Source organism: Triticum dicoccoides, chromosome 2B, assembly GCF_002162155.2.
Source record: "Triticum dicoccoides isolate Atlit2015 ecotype Zavitan chromosome 2B, WEW_v2.0, whole genome shotgun sequence".
NCBI lineage: Eukaryota > Viridiplantae > Streptophyta > Magnoliopsida > Poales > Poaceae > Triticum > Triticum dicoccoides.
Window position 1 is genome coordinate 805,717,403 of NC_041383.1, and position 19,243 is coordinate 805,736,645.

A 19,243-nucleotide genomic window follows, 5' to 3' on the forward strand; every position below is an offset into this window, starting at 1 on the left:
TATACTGACGCTGCTAACATATATGCTTCATACATTTTCCAATTGAGTGGACTACTTGATGTGTGTACTTTTTGAAGGGTAACATGGGCCGACAAATGCAACAAAAACGAATGTTTTAACGCCTTGAAATTATTTGTCACAAAAATATGAAAAACGTGAAAAGAACATCTCTTGCTCATCACCTTGTTTCATTGGTTGTGATGTGATTGTCTCATGTATCAAGACATTGAGCCATGCTTTGAACTGACGAGCAGCAAACAAGCTGGGAAATGTGTCGTCTACAATGCTCGCAAGGATTTATTTGGCAGACGCAAGCGTGGCCGCGAAGAGTAAAAAGGTATTTAAAAAACCAAAATGAATCTTCGATGCTTTTATATGTTCTAATCAAAGACTTGTCTTTGGCACTTACAGTGGCTAAGTTTGATTGGATCAAGCAGTGCAATGCAGTGACCGTTTGATGCCACGTCTAAGATTATAGTTAGCTATGTACCATTCTTACATATGGCTTGTATTATGCACTTTAATATTACGATGTGCACCAATCGTTTGCTGTACCGTTCTTAGGTATGGTTTGTATCAGACACTACGAAGTCGCTGTGTGAAGCGAACATTCGCCGTTTTGTGTAGTAGCTACATGAACCATTGTACTGGTCATGTAAATGGCATGCTGCCTGTGCTTTGCACATGTCCTATGAACAACTATAGTCTATGATATATGCTTCGCGGTTCTTTGACAATTTGTCCGACTTGTATGACTATGGTCACCTGACGACGCCTCTGTGAATAGTTGGTCCTTTTGATAGCAGACAAAATATGTTCTCCTTCTCTCTGCAAACTGAAGGTACCTGAAAAAGCCGACTGGCAGACACTTCTTTGTGAGACGGCCAAAGTACCTGAAACTCGGATAAACTGAGCATATATCATGTTATTCTTCTGTTGGTCTGTGATTGCAACATGGTGTTTATGTTTCAAAATAATAAGCTGTATATCTATGTGAAGAAAACGAATCGGACACAGATCCGTGATAAACTTATTTGTTCTCCTAAACAGATACAACTCCTTATCAAAAAGCAAATCGTCATTAATTATTCACTCTGTCATGCTTCTCTTCAGAAGAAAATAACTCACATATAAATACATTTTTACTAATTAGTAAGCCAACTAAAAACTATTTATTTGTTTTAGATAATTATAGGACCGAACCGCATATGAGCTATCAGTGGCCTTCTCAATTGTAGAACCAGGCCAAAAAACAAGCCCATCATAGCCAATTTTAGAGGCCCATACGACTAAAGCCCGTACCCATCTAATTCAGGCCACACACCCTATATAAACAGTAGGAAGCTAGGGTTTGACCTAAATCCCCAATCACTCCTAGCTCCTCTCTCTGCTCGTCGACGCACGGCGACACCTACGCCGTCGGCTTCGACAGTCAATCCTCAACGCCTGTCACAACAGAGGTTAGTTAACGGCTTGGTTCCTCTATCCCTCTTTCTCTGCTTTATCCACACTCAAATCTCACTCTTGTGGCTCAGATCCAGCACACATCGCATGTAGGACGGGGACATTAGAGCTGTTTGCAAGAAGGGATCCCCAGGCTCGGCATCATCGAGGACAGGACTCTCTGAACCAAAGGTAACAACGAACTGACTTCACATTGTTATCATGTTCTCCGGTTGATTTAGAGGACTAGACCACGTATCACTTGTTTTCATGGTAAATCTTGGCACAAGTATGTCTTTTCCAGTGTATTTAGTCCATCAGCGTGTTTCTTTCCGAGCACCTCTAAGAAAACGTGTTTTGAGCAGATTTCAGTGCAAGTGAAATGCTCGGGAGAGTATTTTTTATTATGCTCAGGGCATCTTTTATTCAAAGACAACAAATGCAAGGGATTATTAAAGGAAAACCCAAGATTGCAGTCCCATGTCCAAACAAATCTACATGACTGAATATGTTACCCGTTTTTGTTATCATAACGGAAAGCAGAGGATATTTTAGAGGTTTGAACAAGTGCAGAATTTCTTTTCAAACATAACCAGGAAAAAAATCATATAGGACTTTCCACCAGCTCCATTCCACCAGCTCCATGGCTAACCCAAAGCAATGACTTTCCTGTCCGCCATGAACTAGAAAATATTGATATAGGAACGTCTTTCAAATGTTAGGATATAAAGTGCAGGTTTTCTTATGCTTTATACACAACATGGTTCTCTTCCTTTTATGCATAATTTCCTGAGTTCAATAAAATTATCAAAAAACTCCAAAGCCGAGTTTGTTTCTCACTTCCTTTTGGTAGTTAGGATGTGAAGTTGGAATAAGAGAGGAAAAGGGAACTATGTTAATTGAATAATTTCATCCTGGTGAACGGTTGTTCGCCTTGCTATCCAGGCACAGATCACATAGCTGCTGGCTTCAAAGCATCACCATTTCCAACTGCTACCTGGTTTGTATTCGTTCAGTCCCGTATTACTAGCTTTGAAACGAAAAGAGGCCTTATTTATTTCTGTTGCAAAAGTCATGGTTCTGGAACAGAACTTCTGTTCATTCCTGCAAAATTACAAGAGAAAATAATGTTGACAAATGATTATGACTGCTTATTTATTTCTTGGTGTTAGATTACTAATACAACAACAAACAACAACAACAAAGCCTTTAGTCCCAAACAAGTTGGGATAGGCTAGAGGTGAAACCCATAAGATCTCACAACCAACTCATGGCTCTGGCACATGGATAGCAAGCTTCCACGCACCCCTGTCCATAGCTAGCTCTTTGTCGATACTCCAATCCTTCAGGTCTCTCTTAACGGACTCCTCCCATGTCAAATTCGGTCGACCCCGCCCTCTCTTGACATTCTCCGCACGCTTTAGCCGTCCTCTATGCACTGGAGCTTCTGGAGGCCTGCACTGAATATGCCCAAACCATCTCAAACGATGTTGGACAAGCTTCTCCTCAATTGGTGCTACCCCAACTCTATCTCGTATATCATCATTCCGGACTCGATCCTTCCTCGTGTGGCCACACATCCATCTCAACATACGCATCTTGGCCACACCTAACGTATTTCTTGGTGTTAGATTACTAATGTGGAGAACTATAATCTTTATTGATGGTCGCTTGATGGCGCTGAGCATCATGTAAGGTCGTTAGAATTCATATATGAATCAACATATTCTACCGCTGCTAATTAGCATGTTTGGTCTAGGTAAAACAGGGCATCATGCATCATAAACTAAAATACTGCTGTGGCACCAAACCGTTAGTTCGCAAGTCATTTTGTTTCAGCGCAGGGCGAATTTACTCAGTGTAGCAACATGTTTTTAAATATACTTCTTTCCTGAGTTCAGTTCGTTTTTCATCTTACAGTAACACTAAGTACAAAGTGTTTGATGATACACCTAACCTTGATTTAGTTTGATCAACAGAACTTAAACTCCTTATTCCCTGCTTTACAAATGAATACACTGGCTTGTGAGACTATCCTTTGTAAATCAATCATTTGATCATTTTCTTTCCTCTGCAGGAAGATGACTATGTAATAATGATTCCCAATTCCCACATCTTTGCCCTTATGCTTCAAGCTCTCAAGTTGCCCCCTGCAACTTACCATCACAAGACATGTCTGGGCAACGAGTCCCGTGTGATGGTTACTTTCAATTCATCGTTGCAGTTAGTCAATGGTTTGCTTGTTCCAACCTCGATATCTGGTGTGATCTCAAAGAACTATGATGAAGCAAAAGACATTGCTGCTATGGCATCCATTATGTTTATGGAGGATGCATGTGGCAAGGAAATCAGGGATTATCACTACATCCACGTTAAAAGGCTGGAAAATAAAGTCACACACCTGGTAAGGTTGATGTGTGCAGCAAAAAAGACAATAAAGAAGGTACTCAGAGGATGGTACTATGCTGTCAGATACATGAGCTCGTATTCTACCCAGATACAGAATACCACAGCTGCTCGGTGCCGAAGAGGGCATGACAACACCAAAGGGGCTATGAAAACAACACTCGCAAGCACAGGAATTGGCAAAAAGACTACGTTATATTGGCATTAAATCGGAGCAGCGCCTAGAGACCACAGATAGTATCTAGTGAGCTGCGGTCAGCACATCATACACAGCATGTTTACAAAGCATTGCCTTTGCCCTTTTAATGCTCTTCTATATCCTATTATATTTGTAATGGAAGGTGCCACCTGGTAGTATGTTACTGTTCTCACTTTGCTTTGAACAAGGAATGTACAGACTTTATGTTTTTAGTTCCTATCTCTGTCCTAAACACTATCCCTGATCGTACGAAAGCACCGAGCTTGATTCTGTCTTATATTCTGATTGTCAGCTTCTGTTCAATGATGTTATTTTCTAACACAAATAATTGCTCGTACATCTGGTTCTCTACATACAATTTGCTACATGCTCTGTCAAAACGTTGTGACCGGCACCCCCGCGCCAAGGCGCGAACCCGATCTAGTAGTGAAGAGTAACTTACACTAGTAACATGCATATGGTACTAGTCTATGTTACTACCTTCATAATGTGTAGTAACATATGGATGGTAACATGCAAGCTTTCATTAATTGAGATATAGACTCATTTTATCTCGGGATGTGTTATGTTAGAGTAACACATTACGTTACCACAAACATATCTCTCCTCATTAACTTCATGCCATATAAGCAAATTGGTCTTGGGATGTGTTATGTTACTACTTAAGTTACTCCCACTATGACTAGCCTTAATGTTGTTTGGCCCAATATGAGCCTATGTAGATGTGCTATATTAATTGTACTACCCCCTCCATTCCAAAATAGATGACTCAACTTTATACTAACTTTAGGTCTATTTTGGAATGGAGGGAGTACTAATTAGTGCATTTGGAGAGTTGGAAACGGTGACTCCATTGATATATGGCGAGACCCATGGGTCCCTACAAGCCCGGACAGAAAGGTAATGACGCCAAGAGGAAATATTGTTATTAAAGGGTGTCCGAATTAATTGATCCACGGTTGGGACAATGGGATGAAGATCTGGTTCGGTCTTTGTTTACTCTCGTCGACGCAGCTAGAATTTTGAGTATCCCGTTAAGCTTGAATGGATTTGATGAATTTGTTGCTTGGCATTATAATTGAAACGGAATGTTCTCGGTGAGATCGGCCTACCATGTTCAATGGAGACACCAATTCAGGAATTCCTACCAATATATGGCTTCGTCTTCAAGAGGATCAAACCCATATGGAAGAAAGTATGGAAATTATTTGTTCCGGGGAAAGTTAAAACTTTTGTGTGGAAGGTACTACATGGAGCTATCCCGGCTAAATCAGTTCTGGTGAATCGACACATAGGGACGAACAGCTTGTGCCCAATTTGTCATACGTATGCAGAAGACTTGAAGCACCTTCTGTTTGATTGTTCCACGGCGCAGGAGCTCTGGAAAATGTTACAGCTAAATAAACTAATTGCGGATGCATGTGTTTTTGATCGTGCGGGGTCTGCGATACTGGAACAACTGTTGGACTCATTAACAGGCCTCTATCCCGGATTACCCCAAGTAGGAATCGTGGAAGTTGTGGCGATCGCTACCTGGTACCTATGGTGGATCAAAAGATCGGTCACGCATAAGGAGAGAACTCCGCCAGCAGCAAGTTGGAAGCTTTCTATATTGGCTTTGTGCACAAAGTTTACAAAATCAAGCCAGCGAGATGAGGACAGAAGCATAACTAAATGGACCAAGCCAGATTCTAGTCATATTAAACTAAATGTGGATGGATCTTATCACAATGATGAAGGAGTTGGCTCGACGAGTGCAATCCTGAGAGATATGTACGGGAACTTCCTTGGTGGCTCTTGCTCTTTTTTCCCAAACGCCTCGTCAGCTTCTATGATGGAAGCCCAGGCTATGAAAGAAGGTCTAAAGCTAGCAGTATCATTAGGCTACAATAGAATTGTGGCAGAATCTTATTGTTTGGAAGTCATTGAAGCTTGTGGAGGAGGTAATACTTGGTGGCATGAAGGAGCTGCGATCTTTGCAGATTGTGTTGATCTAGTTGTGGAGATAGGTTCCGTTCAGTTTACTCATTGTCTTCGGGAAGCCAATGGTGTCGCGCATGAGATTGCTAAGTATAGCTATGAGAATCATTTATCTTGTAATTGGATAGATGACTGCCCCTCTTTCATTCATGAATCTCTTGTGAATGATGTAAGTGTGTTAATTTAATCAATAAAGCAAGCGATGATGGCATTCCCTAAGAAAATGCATTTGCTCTGGCGGGACGCGTCCACAAAGTACGGGACCATCTGCATTGGTGGTTCTGTGTTAGCTCGGATTTTACAGCGAAAGCGATTGGCTTATTTTCTTGCATCCCTACCTTGCTCCTGTGCATCAGCAGAGCGTTCATGTGACGCCCCCGATTCAATCATACACTAATCATACACGCAAATGTGTACGATCAAGATCAGGGACTCATGGGAAGATATCACAACACAACTCTAAACACAGATAAAAGAATGAAAGCTTTATATTACAAGCCAAGGGCCTCTAGGGCTCGAATAGAAGCTCGATACACAAGAGTCAGCGAAAGCAAAAATATCTGAGTAGAGACATAAGTTAAACAAGGATGCCTTAAGAAAGCTAGCACAAAAGCAACACGATCGAAGAGGCAAGGCCTCCTACCTGGGACCTCCTAACTACTCCTGGTCGTCGGCGGCCTCCATGTAGTAGCATCAATCGGCGGTAGCATCTGGATCTAGGGATCCATCAACTGGTTGCATCAACCAGAAAGAAGAAAGAATGGGGAAAGGGGTAGCAAAGCAACCGTGAGTACTCATCCAAAGTACTCGCAAGCATCAGATCTATACTAAGTATGCATTGCTATCAAAAGGAAGGTTTGTATTTGTGGACTGAAGTGCAGAATGCCAAAATAGAGGGGAAGGCCTAGCCTATCCAAGACTAGCATCTTCAAGCATCTCCAAGCATCTTGCAGCATGTAGAAGCGTAAAGAATAGCATGTTAATATTAAACAAGCATGTTGTAACATCAACGCCCAGAGATCCTTCCTCGACCCCCCGCGAGAAAGCCATCTCGGAGCCACATATCCATCACATATCTCAGGTATCCATTTCTAGTTATATAAGATCAGGATATAAGTCTGAACGTCCATTACCGCGGACACATTATTCGAATATAAATCTTCCCTACAGGGGTGCACCACGTTACCCAACACGCTTGATTAGTTTGGCCGGACACACTTTTCTGGGTCAATGCCCGGGCTCGGAAGATAAACACATCGCAGCCCTACCTAGGCTCAGCACAAAGGTCCCCGTTGGTCTACATCCTAAGCACTTTGGGTTCTTGGGCCCATTGCCCGCAACACTCCGGGTCGTTGCGAGCAGGGTGGATACCAGCACCGCCTGGGATGGCCAGCACGATCCGACCGTGCCGCACTGCTGAACTGGACGTCTGACAAAGCTTCGGCTGATACTGCAATGTCGAGGCCCATATTATTCTCGCGTGGTGGTTAGTGCGTAAAGGCCAGAGGCCAACTCAGAACAAATACCCAAACCTGTTAGTGCATTGGGGGCTCGTGGAGACGAGCAGAGACTCACGATAATGTGACCTCGTCGCCCCGTCTCGTGGTCTTACGTCCCGAGTTTTAAGGGGTGGAATAAGGGGGGGAAACTCGAGAAGGACGAAGCTCAACACATGATAGGTACTTGGGGGCTATCTCAGTGAACATGGCATAGAGGCATCTCTCGAGTTGAAATTTAAGAAAGTTATAGTGAGCCAGGTAAGAAGGTACAATAATATGCTTCAACAGGGTAGGAAATCGTTTGTTGCCTGAAACGGAGGGGGAAAGGGGTTCAGAGAAACGGGAATATGTATTGCGTATGATACCAGAATAGATCACTAGGAAGGTGGCTCATGATTTACATACGAAGCCAAGTGCGAGGAACAATTTTGGAAAACAGGGATGTACAAGAGAGTCAGGTTTCGATCCTGGGACCTGTGGGTTATGGGCCCACCATGTGGGTTAAAAGAAGGAAGGCGCTAACATTTTGCACGATCATGAAAGCAATGCAGCTTAGAGGATAGCATGTCAATTATGTTGGCAACAACTCGGTACCAAGGGCGAGGGACGAAGAGAACCATTTTCCTGCTCGTTAAGATGAGGCGGACCAATAGGCAAATTTCTCGTCCATCGGTGGCTACCGAAATGTCATTAACAATAGTAACAAGGTCTTACTGACTAAGTTTGTACATAGAGGTGTTTACATAGGTAGGGAATTATCATTTCTCCGATATGTTAGGTTACAATAAAGGTTAAACAAAATAATGGAAGGAGAAGTGTAGACTCGAACCCGTTATCACTGTTCTCGAGTGTCTAATAACTCAGAACCCGGAGAAAATTGGAATCGGCAAGAAATAATAGTTGATGAAGAACTCATAAGAAGTTATGTAGTTCCATGATATTCTCGAGATAAAAGAGGGTAATACTCAAGGCTAGAGTAGAATAGAGGTTGGACAAGTGAAGTGGTCTGCAGAAGACAGGTACTTCAACTTGTCCGAAAAATGGGATCAAAGAATAAAATATGGCCGGAACCACGGTTAGAAAGGACCAAAGATAGATAAAAGATGAACTTATCACAAGGGGATTATTATTATAACAAGAAGCTTCCATGATAAGTTCCACGTTGGGTCCATGGGCATGAACACAAAGGTTCAAGGTCGACTCCCACTTCTCTAATGCACAACTTTCCGTTCACTTCTCACTTTCGAAGAGGTTGTAGCATTGAAAGTTTACCTGACGAAAAGCCAGTAGAGTTTAACCTGCATAACTTTTGAGATCACGCGGATTTAGGGAAGGAATAGGTTCAACCCATCGGGGTATCTTAGGAACGTATACCACAAACTTCACGAGTAAATAACTCAAGCCCGAAAGCAGAGTATGGTTGAGAAAGTAGAAGATACAATTTACCAAAGGAATTATGTATCTGAGGAAAGGCTCACAAGGTTACTGAATATGATGGACGATGTCGGATAAAAGCCAGCAAAGGATCTGGTTGTCCACAAGGGATCTGATGTGAGCAACGATACTCAACCAGAAGAAGAAAGGAAGCAAGGAGGTCGGGTTATAGAAACAACTGACTAATTGAAAGCTAAAATGTAAGGAATTACTTTTCCCAAATCAGGGGATCAGAAGCAGAGGTTCTAATCGAAGACAAGTTGAATAGACGTAGATTGACAATCAATCAAGGTTTGATTTATCGAACACCAGCTCATGTCCGGGGTGACATCTGAGTTGAAGGGAAGAATTCTAGTTGTGATTGAAGATTGCAAGCATTCACTAATATATCGAATCAAATGTTCAAAATGATGATTACAAAGGATAATAATGAATATTGCCAGACATATGGAAAGTATCCATAATGCAAGCAGACAAGTACTTGCAGAGCAATAGTTGGAGAGGATTATCGGAAGATCGGATAGTATTTCAAGGCATCTTGTAATAACAAGAGCAACTTGGGATGAAGGTATGAATGACAATATAGGTAGTTACGCATAAGGATTTCTCGGTGGTAGGGATCGCAACGGCTAAGGGTACAATGGTCTCGGGGAAAACATCAGAGAGTATCTTCAGAATCTTCTGGTGCACCAAGCAATCATCTGGAGTGAGGGGATCTTCGGGAGAAAGTATTTACGAGAACCTAGAGTTAGAGTTAACAAAATCATTTAACCCGAATAGAAGAGAGATCAGAGTCCTAGAGTATAGACGAGGAGTAAAAGATCCTAATACCACCCCTTGGTGACGTGGGCTCGTAAGCCACACATCCTTGTTAGTAAATCGGTTTTTCAAAGACTAGACTTAACTTCGTCCAAGGAGTTGGAAAGGGGGATCCTACAGGCAGTCGGCTCTGATACCAACTTGTAACGCCCCCGATTCAATCGTACACTAATCATACACACAAATGTGTACGATCAAGATCAGGGAGTCACGAGAAGATATCACAACACAACTCTAAACACAAACAAAAGAATACAAGCTTTATATTACAAGCTGGCCTCGAGGGCTCGAATACAAGCTCGATACACAAGAGTCAGCAGAAGCAACAATATCTGAGTACAGACATAAGTTAAACAAGGATGCCTTAAGAAAGCTAGCCCAAAAGAAACACGATCTAAGAGGCAAGGCCTCCTGCCTGGGACCTCCTATCTACTCCTGGTCGTCGGCGGCCTCCATGTAGTAGCATCAATCGGCGGTGGCATCTGGCTCCAGTGATCCATCATCTGGTTGCATCAACCGGAAAGAAGAAAGAAGGGGGGAAAAGGGGTAGCAAAGCAATCGTGAGTACTCGTCCAAAGTACTCGCAAGCATCAAATCTATACTAAGTATGCATTGGTATCAAAAGGAAGGTTTGTATTTGTGGACTGAAGTGCAGAATGCCAGAATAGAGGGGAAGGCCTAGCCTATCCAAGACTAGCATCTTCAAGCATCTTGTAGCATGTAGAAGAGTAAAGAATAGCATCTTAATATTAAACAAACATGTTGTAACATCAACGCCCAGAGATCCTTCCCCGACCCCCCGCGAGAAAGCAATCTCGGAGCCACATATCCATCACATATCTCAAGTATCCATTTCTAGTTATATAAGATCAGGATATAAGTCTGAACGTCCATTACCGCGGACACATTATTCGAATATAAATCTTCCCTACAGGGGTGCACCACGTTACCCAACACGCTTGATTAGTTTGGCCGGACACACTTTTCTGGGTCAATGCCCGGGCTCGGAAGATAAACACATCGCAGCCCTACCTAGGCACATCACAAAGGTCCCCGTTGGTCTACATCCTAAGCACTTTGGGTTCTTGGGCCCATTGCCCGCAACACTCCGGGTCGTTGCGAGCAGGGTGGATACCAGCACCGCCTGGGATGGCCAGCACGATCCGACTGTGCCGCACTGCTGAACTGGACGTCTGACAAAGCTTCGGCTGATACTGCAATGTCGAGGCCCATATTATTCTCGCGTGGTGGTTAGTGCGTAAAGGCCAGAGGCCAACTCAGAACAAATACCCAAACCTGTTAGTGCATTGGGGGCTCGTGGAGACGAGCAGAGACTCACGATAATGTGACCTCGTCGCCCCGTCTCGTGGTCTTACGTCCCGAGTTTTAAGGGGTGGAATAAGGGGGGGAAACTCGAGAAGGACGAAGCTCAACACATGATAGGTACTTGGGGGCTATCTCAGTGAACATGGCATAGAGGCATCTCTCGAGTTGAAATTTAAGAAAGTTATAGTGAGCCAGGTAAGAAGGTACAATAAGATGCTTCAACAGGGTAGGAAATCGTTTGTTGCCTGAAACAGAGGGGGAAAGGGGTTCAGAGAAACGGGAATATGTATTGCGTATGATACCAGAATAGATCACTAGGAAGGTGGCTCATGATTTACATACGAAGCCAAGTGCGAGGAACAATTTTGGAAAACAGGGATGTACAAGAGAGTCAGGTTTCGATCCTGGGACCTGTGGGTTATGGGCCCACCATGTGGGTTAAAAGAAGGAAGGCGCTAACATTTTGCACGATCATGAAAGCAATGCAGCTTAGAGGATAGCATGTCAATATGTTGGCAACAACTCGGTACCAAGGGCGAGGGACGAAGAGAACCATTTTCCTGCTCGTTAAGATGAGGCGGACCAATAGGCAAATTTCTCGTCCATCGGTGGCTACCGAAATGTCATTAACAATAGTAACAAGGTGTTACTGACTAAGTTTGTACATAGAGGTGTTTACATAGGTAGGGAATTATCATTTCTCCGATATGTTAGGTTACAATAAAGGTTAAACAAAATAATGGAAGGAGAAGTGTAGACTCAAACCCGTTATCACTGTTCTCGAGTGTCTAATAACTCAGAACCCGGAGAAAATTGGAATCGGCAAGAAATAATAGTTGATGAAGAACTCATAAGAAGTTATGTAGTTCCATGATATTCTCGAGATAAAAGAGGGTAATACTCAAGGCTAGAGTAGAATAGAGGTTGGACAAGTGAAGTGGTCTGCAGAAGACAGGTACTTCAACTTGTCCGAAAAATGGGATCAAAGAATAAAATATGGCCGGAACCACGGTTAGAAAGGACCAAAGATAGATAAAAGATGAACTTATCACAAGGGGATTATTATTATAACAAGAAGCTTCCATGATAAGTTCCACATTGGGTCCATGGGCATGAACACAAAGGTTCAAGGTCGACTCCCACTTCTCTAATGCACAACTTTCCGTTCACTTCTCACTTTCGAAGAGGTTGTAGCATTGAAATTTTACCTGAAGAAAAGCCAGTAGAGTTTAACCTGCATAACTTTTGAGATCACGCGGATTTAGGGAAGGAATAGGTTCAACCCATCGGGGTATCTTAGGAACGTATACCACAAACTTCACGAGTAAATAACTCAAGCCCGAAAGCAGAGTATGGTTGAGAAAGTAGAAGATACAATTTACCAAAGGAATTATGTATCTGAGGAAAGGCTCACAAGGTTACTGAGTATGATGGACGATGTCGGATAAAAGCCAGCAAAGGATCTGGTTGTCCACAAGGGATCTGATGTGAGCAACGGTACTCAACCAGAAGAAGAAAGGAAGCAAGGAGGTCGGGTTATAGAAACAACTGACTAATTGAAAGCTAAAATGTAAGGAATTACTTTTCCCAAATCAGGGGATCAGAAGCAGAGGTTCTAATCAAAGACAAGTTGAATAGACGTAGATTGACAATCAATCAAGGTTTGATTTATCGAACACCAGCTCATGTCCGGGGTGACATCTGAGTTGAAGGGAAGAATTCTAGTTGTGATTGAAGATTGCAAGCATTCACTAATATATCAAATCAAATGTTCAAAATGATGATTACAAAGGATAATAATGAATATTGCCAGACATATGGAAAGTATCCATAATGCAAGCAGACAAGTACTTGCAGAGCAATAGTTGGAGAGGATTATTGGAAGATCGGATAGTATTTCAAGGCATCTTGTAATAACAAGAGCAACTTGGGATGAAGGTATGAATGACAATATAGGTAGTTACGCATAAGGATTTCTCGGTGGTAGGGATCGCAACGGCTAAGGGTACAATGGTCTCGGGGAAAACATCGGAGAGTATCTTCAGAATCTTCTGGTGCACCAAGCAATCATCTAGAGTGAGGGGATCTTCGGGAGAAAGTATTTACGAGAACCTAGAGTTAGAGTTAACAAAATCATTTAACCCGAATAGAAGAGAGATCAGAGTCCTAGAGTATAGACGAGGAGTAAAAGATCCTAATACCACCCCTTGGTGACGTGGGCTCGTAAGCCACACATCCTTGTTAGTAAATCGGTTTTTCAAAGACTAGACTTAACTTCGTCCAAGGAGTTGGAAAGGGGGATCCTACAGGCAGTCGGCTCTGATACCAACTTGTAACGCCCCCGATTCAATCATACACTAATCATACACGCAAATGTGTACGATCAAGATCAGGGAGTCACGGGAAGATATCACAACACAACTCTAAACACAAACAAAAGAATACAAGCTTTATATTACAAGCCGGCCTCGAGGGCTCGAATACAAGCTCGATACACAAGAGTCAGCGGAAGCAACAATATCTGAGTACAGACATAAGTTAAACAAGGATGCCTTAAGAAAGCTAGCCCAAAAGAAACACGATCTAAGAGGCAAGGCCTCCTGCCTGGGACCTCCTATCTACTCCTAGTCGTCGGCGGCCTCCACGTAGTAGCATCAATCGGCGGTGGCATCTGGATCCAGTGATCCATCATCTGGTTGCATCAACCGGAAAGAAGAAAGAAGGGGGGAAAAGGGCTAGCAAAGCAATCGTGAGTACTCGTCCAAAGTACTCGCAAGCATCAGATCTATACTAAGTATGCATTGGTATCAAAAGGAAGGTTTGTATTTGTGGACTGAAGTGCAGAATGCCAGAATAGAGGGGAAGGCCTAGCCTATCCAAGACTAGCATCTTCAAGAATCTTGCAGCATGTAGAAGAGTAAAGAATAGCATCTTAATATTAAACAAACATGTTGTAACATCAACGCCCAGAGATCCTTCCCCGAGCCCCCGCGAGAAAGCAATCTCGGAGCCACATATCCATCACATATCTCAAGTATCCATTTCTAGTTATATAAGATCAGGATATAAGTCCGAACGTCCATTACCGCAGACACGGTATTCGAATATAAATCTTCCCTACAGGGGTGAACCACGTTACCCAACACGCTTGATTACTCTGGTCGGACACACTTTTCTGGGTCAATGCCCAACCTCGGAAGATCAACACATCGCAGCCCTACCTAGGCTCAGCAAAGAGGTCCCCGTCGGTCTACATCCTAAGCACTGTGGGGTCTTGGGCCCATCGCCCGCAGCACTCCGGGTCGTTGCGAGTAGGGTGGATACGAGCACTGCCTCGGATGGCTAGCACGATTTGACCATGCCGCACTGCTGAACTGGATGTCTGACAAAGCTTCGGCTAATACTGCAATGTCGAGGCCCATAACTATTCTTGCATGGTGGTTAGTGTGTGAAGGCCAGAGGCCAACTCAGAACAATACCCAAACCTGTTAGTGCATTGGGGGCTCGCGGAGACGAGCAAACATGATAATGTGACCCCGTCGCCCCGTCTCGTGGACTTACGTCCCGAGTTTTAAGTGGTGGAATAAGGGGGGAAAACTCGAGAAGGACGAAGATCAACACATGATAGGTACTTGGGGGCTATCTCAGTGAACGTGGCATAGAGGCATCTCTCGAGTTGAAATTTGAGAAAGTTATAGTGAGCCAGGTAAGAAGGTACAATAAGAAGCTTCAATAGGGTAGGCAATCGTTTGTTGCCTGAAATAGAGGGGGAAAGGGGTTCAGAGAAACAGGAATAAGTATTGCGTCTGATACCAGAATAGATCACTAGGAAGGTGGCTCATGATTTACATACGAAGCCAAGTGCGAGGAACAATTTTGGAAAACAGGGATGTACAAGAGAGTCAGGTTTCGATCCTGGGACCAGTGGGTTATGGGCCCACCATGTGGGTTAACAGCAGGAAGGCGCTAACATTTTCCACGATCATGAAAGCAAGGCAGTTCAGAGGATAGCATGTCAATTATGTTGGCAACAACGTCGGTACCAAGGGCGAGGGACGAAGAGAACCAATTTCTCGCTCGTTAATATGAGTCGGACCAATAGGCAAAGTTCTCATCCATCGGTGGCTACCAAAATTTCATTAACAATAGTAACAAGGTCTTACTGAGTTTGTACATAGAGGTGTTTACATAAGCAGGGAATTATCATTGCTCCGATATGTTAGGTTACAATAAAGGTTAAACAAAATAATGGAAAGGGAAGTGTAGATTCGAACCCATTATCAGTGTTCTCGAGTGTCTAATAACTCGGAACCCGGAGAAAATTGGAATCGCCGAGAAATAATAGTTAATGAAGAACTCATAATAAGTTATGTAGTTCCATCATATTCTCGAGATGCAAGAGGGTAATACTCAAAGATAGAGCAGAATAGTGTTGGACAGGTGAAGTGGTCTGCAGAAGACAAGTGCTTCAACTTGTCCGAGAAATGGGATCAAAGAAGAAAATATGGCCGGAACCATGGTTGGATAGGACCAAAGATAGATACAAGATGAACTTATCACAAGGGGATTATTATTATAACAAGAAGCTTCCATGATAAGTTCCACATTGGGTCCATGGGCATGAGCACAAAGGTTCAAGGTCGACTCCCACTTCTCTAATGCACAACTTTCCATTCACTTCTCACTTTCGAAGAGGTTGTAGCATTGGAATTTTACCTGACGAAAAGCCAGTAGAGTTTAACCTGCATAACTTTCGAGATCACGCGGATTTAGGGAAGGCATAGGTTCAACCCATCGGGGTATCTTAGGAACGTATACCACAAACTTCACGAGTAAATAACTCAAGCCCGAAAGCAGAGTGTGGTTGAGAAAGTAGAAGATACAATTTACGAAAGGAATTATGTATCCAAGGAAAGGCTCACAAGGTTACTGAATATGATGGACGATGTCGGATAAAAGCCAGCAAACGATCTGGTTGCCCACAAGGGATCTGATGTGAGAAACGATACTCAACCAAAAGAAGAAAGGATGCAAGGAGGGCGGGTTATAGAAACAACTGACTAATTCAAAGCGAAAATGTAAGGAATTACTATTCCCAAATCAGGGGATCAAAAGTAGAGGTTCTACTCGAAGACAAGTTGAATAGACATAGATTGACAATCAATCAAGGTTTGATTTATCGAACACCAACTCATGTCCGGGGTGACATCTGAGTAGAAGGGTAGAATTCTAGTTGTGATTGAAGATTGCAAGCATTCACTAATATATCGAATCAAATGTTCAAAATGACGATTACAAAGGATACTACTGAATATTGCCAGACATATGGAAAGTATCCATAATGCAAGCAGACAAGTACTTGCAGAGCAATAGTTGGAGAGCAATATCGGAAGATCGGATAGTATTTCAAGGCATCTTGTAATAACACGAGCAACTGGGGATGAAGGTATGAACGACAATATGGGTAGTTACGCATAAGGATTTCTCGGTGGTAGGGATCGCAACGGCTAAGGGTACAATGGTCTCGGGGAAAACATCGGAGAGTATCTTCAGAATCTTCTGGTGCACCAAGCAATCAAATGGAGTGAGGGGCTCTTCGGGAGAAAGTATTTACGAGAGCCTAGAGTTAGAGTTAAAAAAATCATTTAACCCGAATAGAAGAGAGATCAGAGTCCCAGAGTATAGACGAGGAGTAAAAGATCATAATACCACCCCTTGGCGACATGGGCTCGTAAGCCACACATCCTTGTTAGTAAATCGGTTTTTCAAAGACTAGACTCAACTTCGTCCAAGGAGTTGGAAAGGGGGATCCTACTAGCAGTCGGCTCTGATACCAACTTGTAACGCCCCCGATTCAATCGTACACTAATCATACACACAAATGTGTACGATCAAGATTAGGGACTCACGGGAAGATATCACAACACAACTCTAAATACAAATAAAAGAATACAAGCTTTATATTACAAGCCGGGTCTCGAGGGCTCGAACACAAGCTCGATACACAAGAGTCAGCGGAAGCAAAAATATCTGAGTACAGACATAAGTTAAACAAGGATGCCTTAAGAAGGTTAGCACAAAAGCAACACGATCGAAGAGGCAAGGCCTCCTGCCTGGGACCTCCTATCTACTCCTGGTCATCGGCGGCCTCCACATAGTAGCATCGGCGGTGGCATCTGGATCCAGGGATCCATCATCTGGTTGCATCAACCGGAAAGAAGAAAGAAGGGGGAAAAGGGGTAGCAAAGCTGTAGCGACCAGACCTCAAACAGTGTGATCTCTGTGCATCGGTGTCACCCTTGGATCAGTAATGCTGACACACACAGTACTTGAAGGATTTATAATAGAGTAGCAATCACACACTTATTACATCGAAAGTCTCGAAGGAGAACTTATTACAATAAATATGGCTTAAGGCCATCTAACAACGATAACAGCGGAAGGCTTGGAAGATATGTGAGTTCATCAACTCCAACGGCATCACTGAGTATAGAACCACGACCTAAAAGCACCTTACTCGTCGTCTGAAAAATCTGCAACAAGAACGTTGCAGCCCGAAACGGGTCAGCACATGGAATATGCTGGCAATGTAACACATAGAGAGTAATGAAAGAATAAAGTTATACTACATGCATATATAGCTGGTGGAAAGCTCTATGGTTACAGTTTTTGCGTAAAGACAATTTTTTCGTACTGCAAAGGAATAAATTTTATTTAACTATCATGGTGGTTGTTAAACATTGAGAGTGTAGACACCCTCTCAATCCCGATTAAACATCTTCATTAAAACCCAACAATATTAATTAAAAGTAACATGATGAGATTCACATGATAATCCAAGTACTAGATACTCAAAACGTCCATAACCGGGGACACGGCTAACCATGATTAGTTTATACACTCTGCAGAGGTTTGCGCACTTTTCCCCACAAGACTCAATCTCTTCCGTTAGATTTCTCGCACTTCATGGTGTTTGAGAAACGGATGACCGATAGAAAGTCTTTCAGAAGCGCTAGCACCTTACGATGGGTAGACCGTTACACCTACTTTCCCCTACATCTGCTAGTCTACCACTTTAAGAGTTCGCACGATTTAATCAACTATGCTAGAGCCCATAGTAGCTTGTGGCTGCACACGGAAGTTTCTAGCATGAATAATCTCATGATCCCTTTGAGCCTGGGTGGCGGTTCATAAAAAACATGCAATCCTGGAATACCCAGGTACCTCAATCCACCTAGATGTGTATTAAAGTTGCCACCTTAAATAAACCATTAATTATCAATCTCACATCTATCATGGATTCACTCACCCAATCCACGTCTACTAGCATAGCATGGCATAATAAGCAAACGTAGAGTAACTCCCAAAGGTTTGATAATAAAACAGGTAATAGGTACTACCTCATCTACTTCCCAAAATCCACATATTAATCAGATCCTAATCATGCAATTGTTTGAGGATTGATCTAATGCAATAAAACTGGGTAGTAAGGAGGTATGATCAAAGTGTTACTTGCCTTGGCGATGATCCGCGAAACCTAGCGATTCGAAGTAGCAAGCGGCGCACTCCGGGTACTCTATCGCAAACAAACAAGCATACAATAAGCACTCATCTAATGCACATGTAGAACTCAAATAAAAGATCTAACCAGAAAGTTTAACTTAAGAACTCCAGTTTGCAAAAAGAATCAAAACAAACGAAGCAACGAAAGTCAAACGGCGAAACAAACAAACTTCATTTACTAATCTGGACTTAAGTCAAATTTTACAGTAGCAAAAACTTGTTTGAGTTGATTAATCGGAAAGAGGGTTTTGAGACAAAACTCTAGGTGCTTGAATCGCCTGATTCCGATAAACGAGCGAAAAGTTAAACTAGAACGAAAAACAGAACGGAAATCGCGATCAGAAATAATCGCGGAAAATCCGAGAAAAAGAAAAACTGACGAACAGGCTAACAAACGAACGTTCTTTGTCTGCGGCTAAACAACGAAAACCATTCGTTAAAACGAACGCACGAATGAACATCCGCTAAATAAACTAAACCGAAAAAAAACTAATCTAGGGTTTTAAAAAAAACGAACAAAAAACCGGCGGAAAAACCAAATGGTTTTCACGAGAAAAACCGCCGACGGCGAGGC

At 42.8% G+C, this 19,243-nt stretch overlaps 1 long non-coding RNA gene across 1 annotated transcript; it reads left to right on the forward strand.

Moving 5' to 3' along the window:
- Positions 1 to 1,363: 1,363 nt before the first annotated feature.
- Positions 1,364 to 3,701, forward strand: LOC119368908. Its single transcript, XR_005176777.1, has 3 exons — positions 1,364 to 1,460; positions 1,536 to 1,635; positions 3,521 to 3,701. It is a non-coding gene; the product is annotated as an uncharacterized LOC119368908 (long non-coding RNA).
- Positions 3,702 to 19,243: the final 15,542 nt, after the last annotated feature.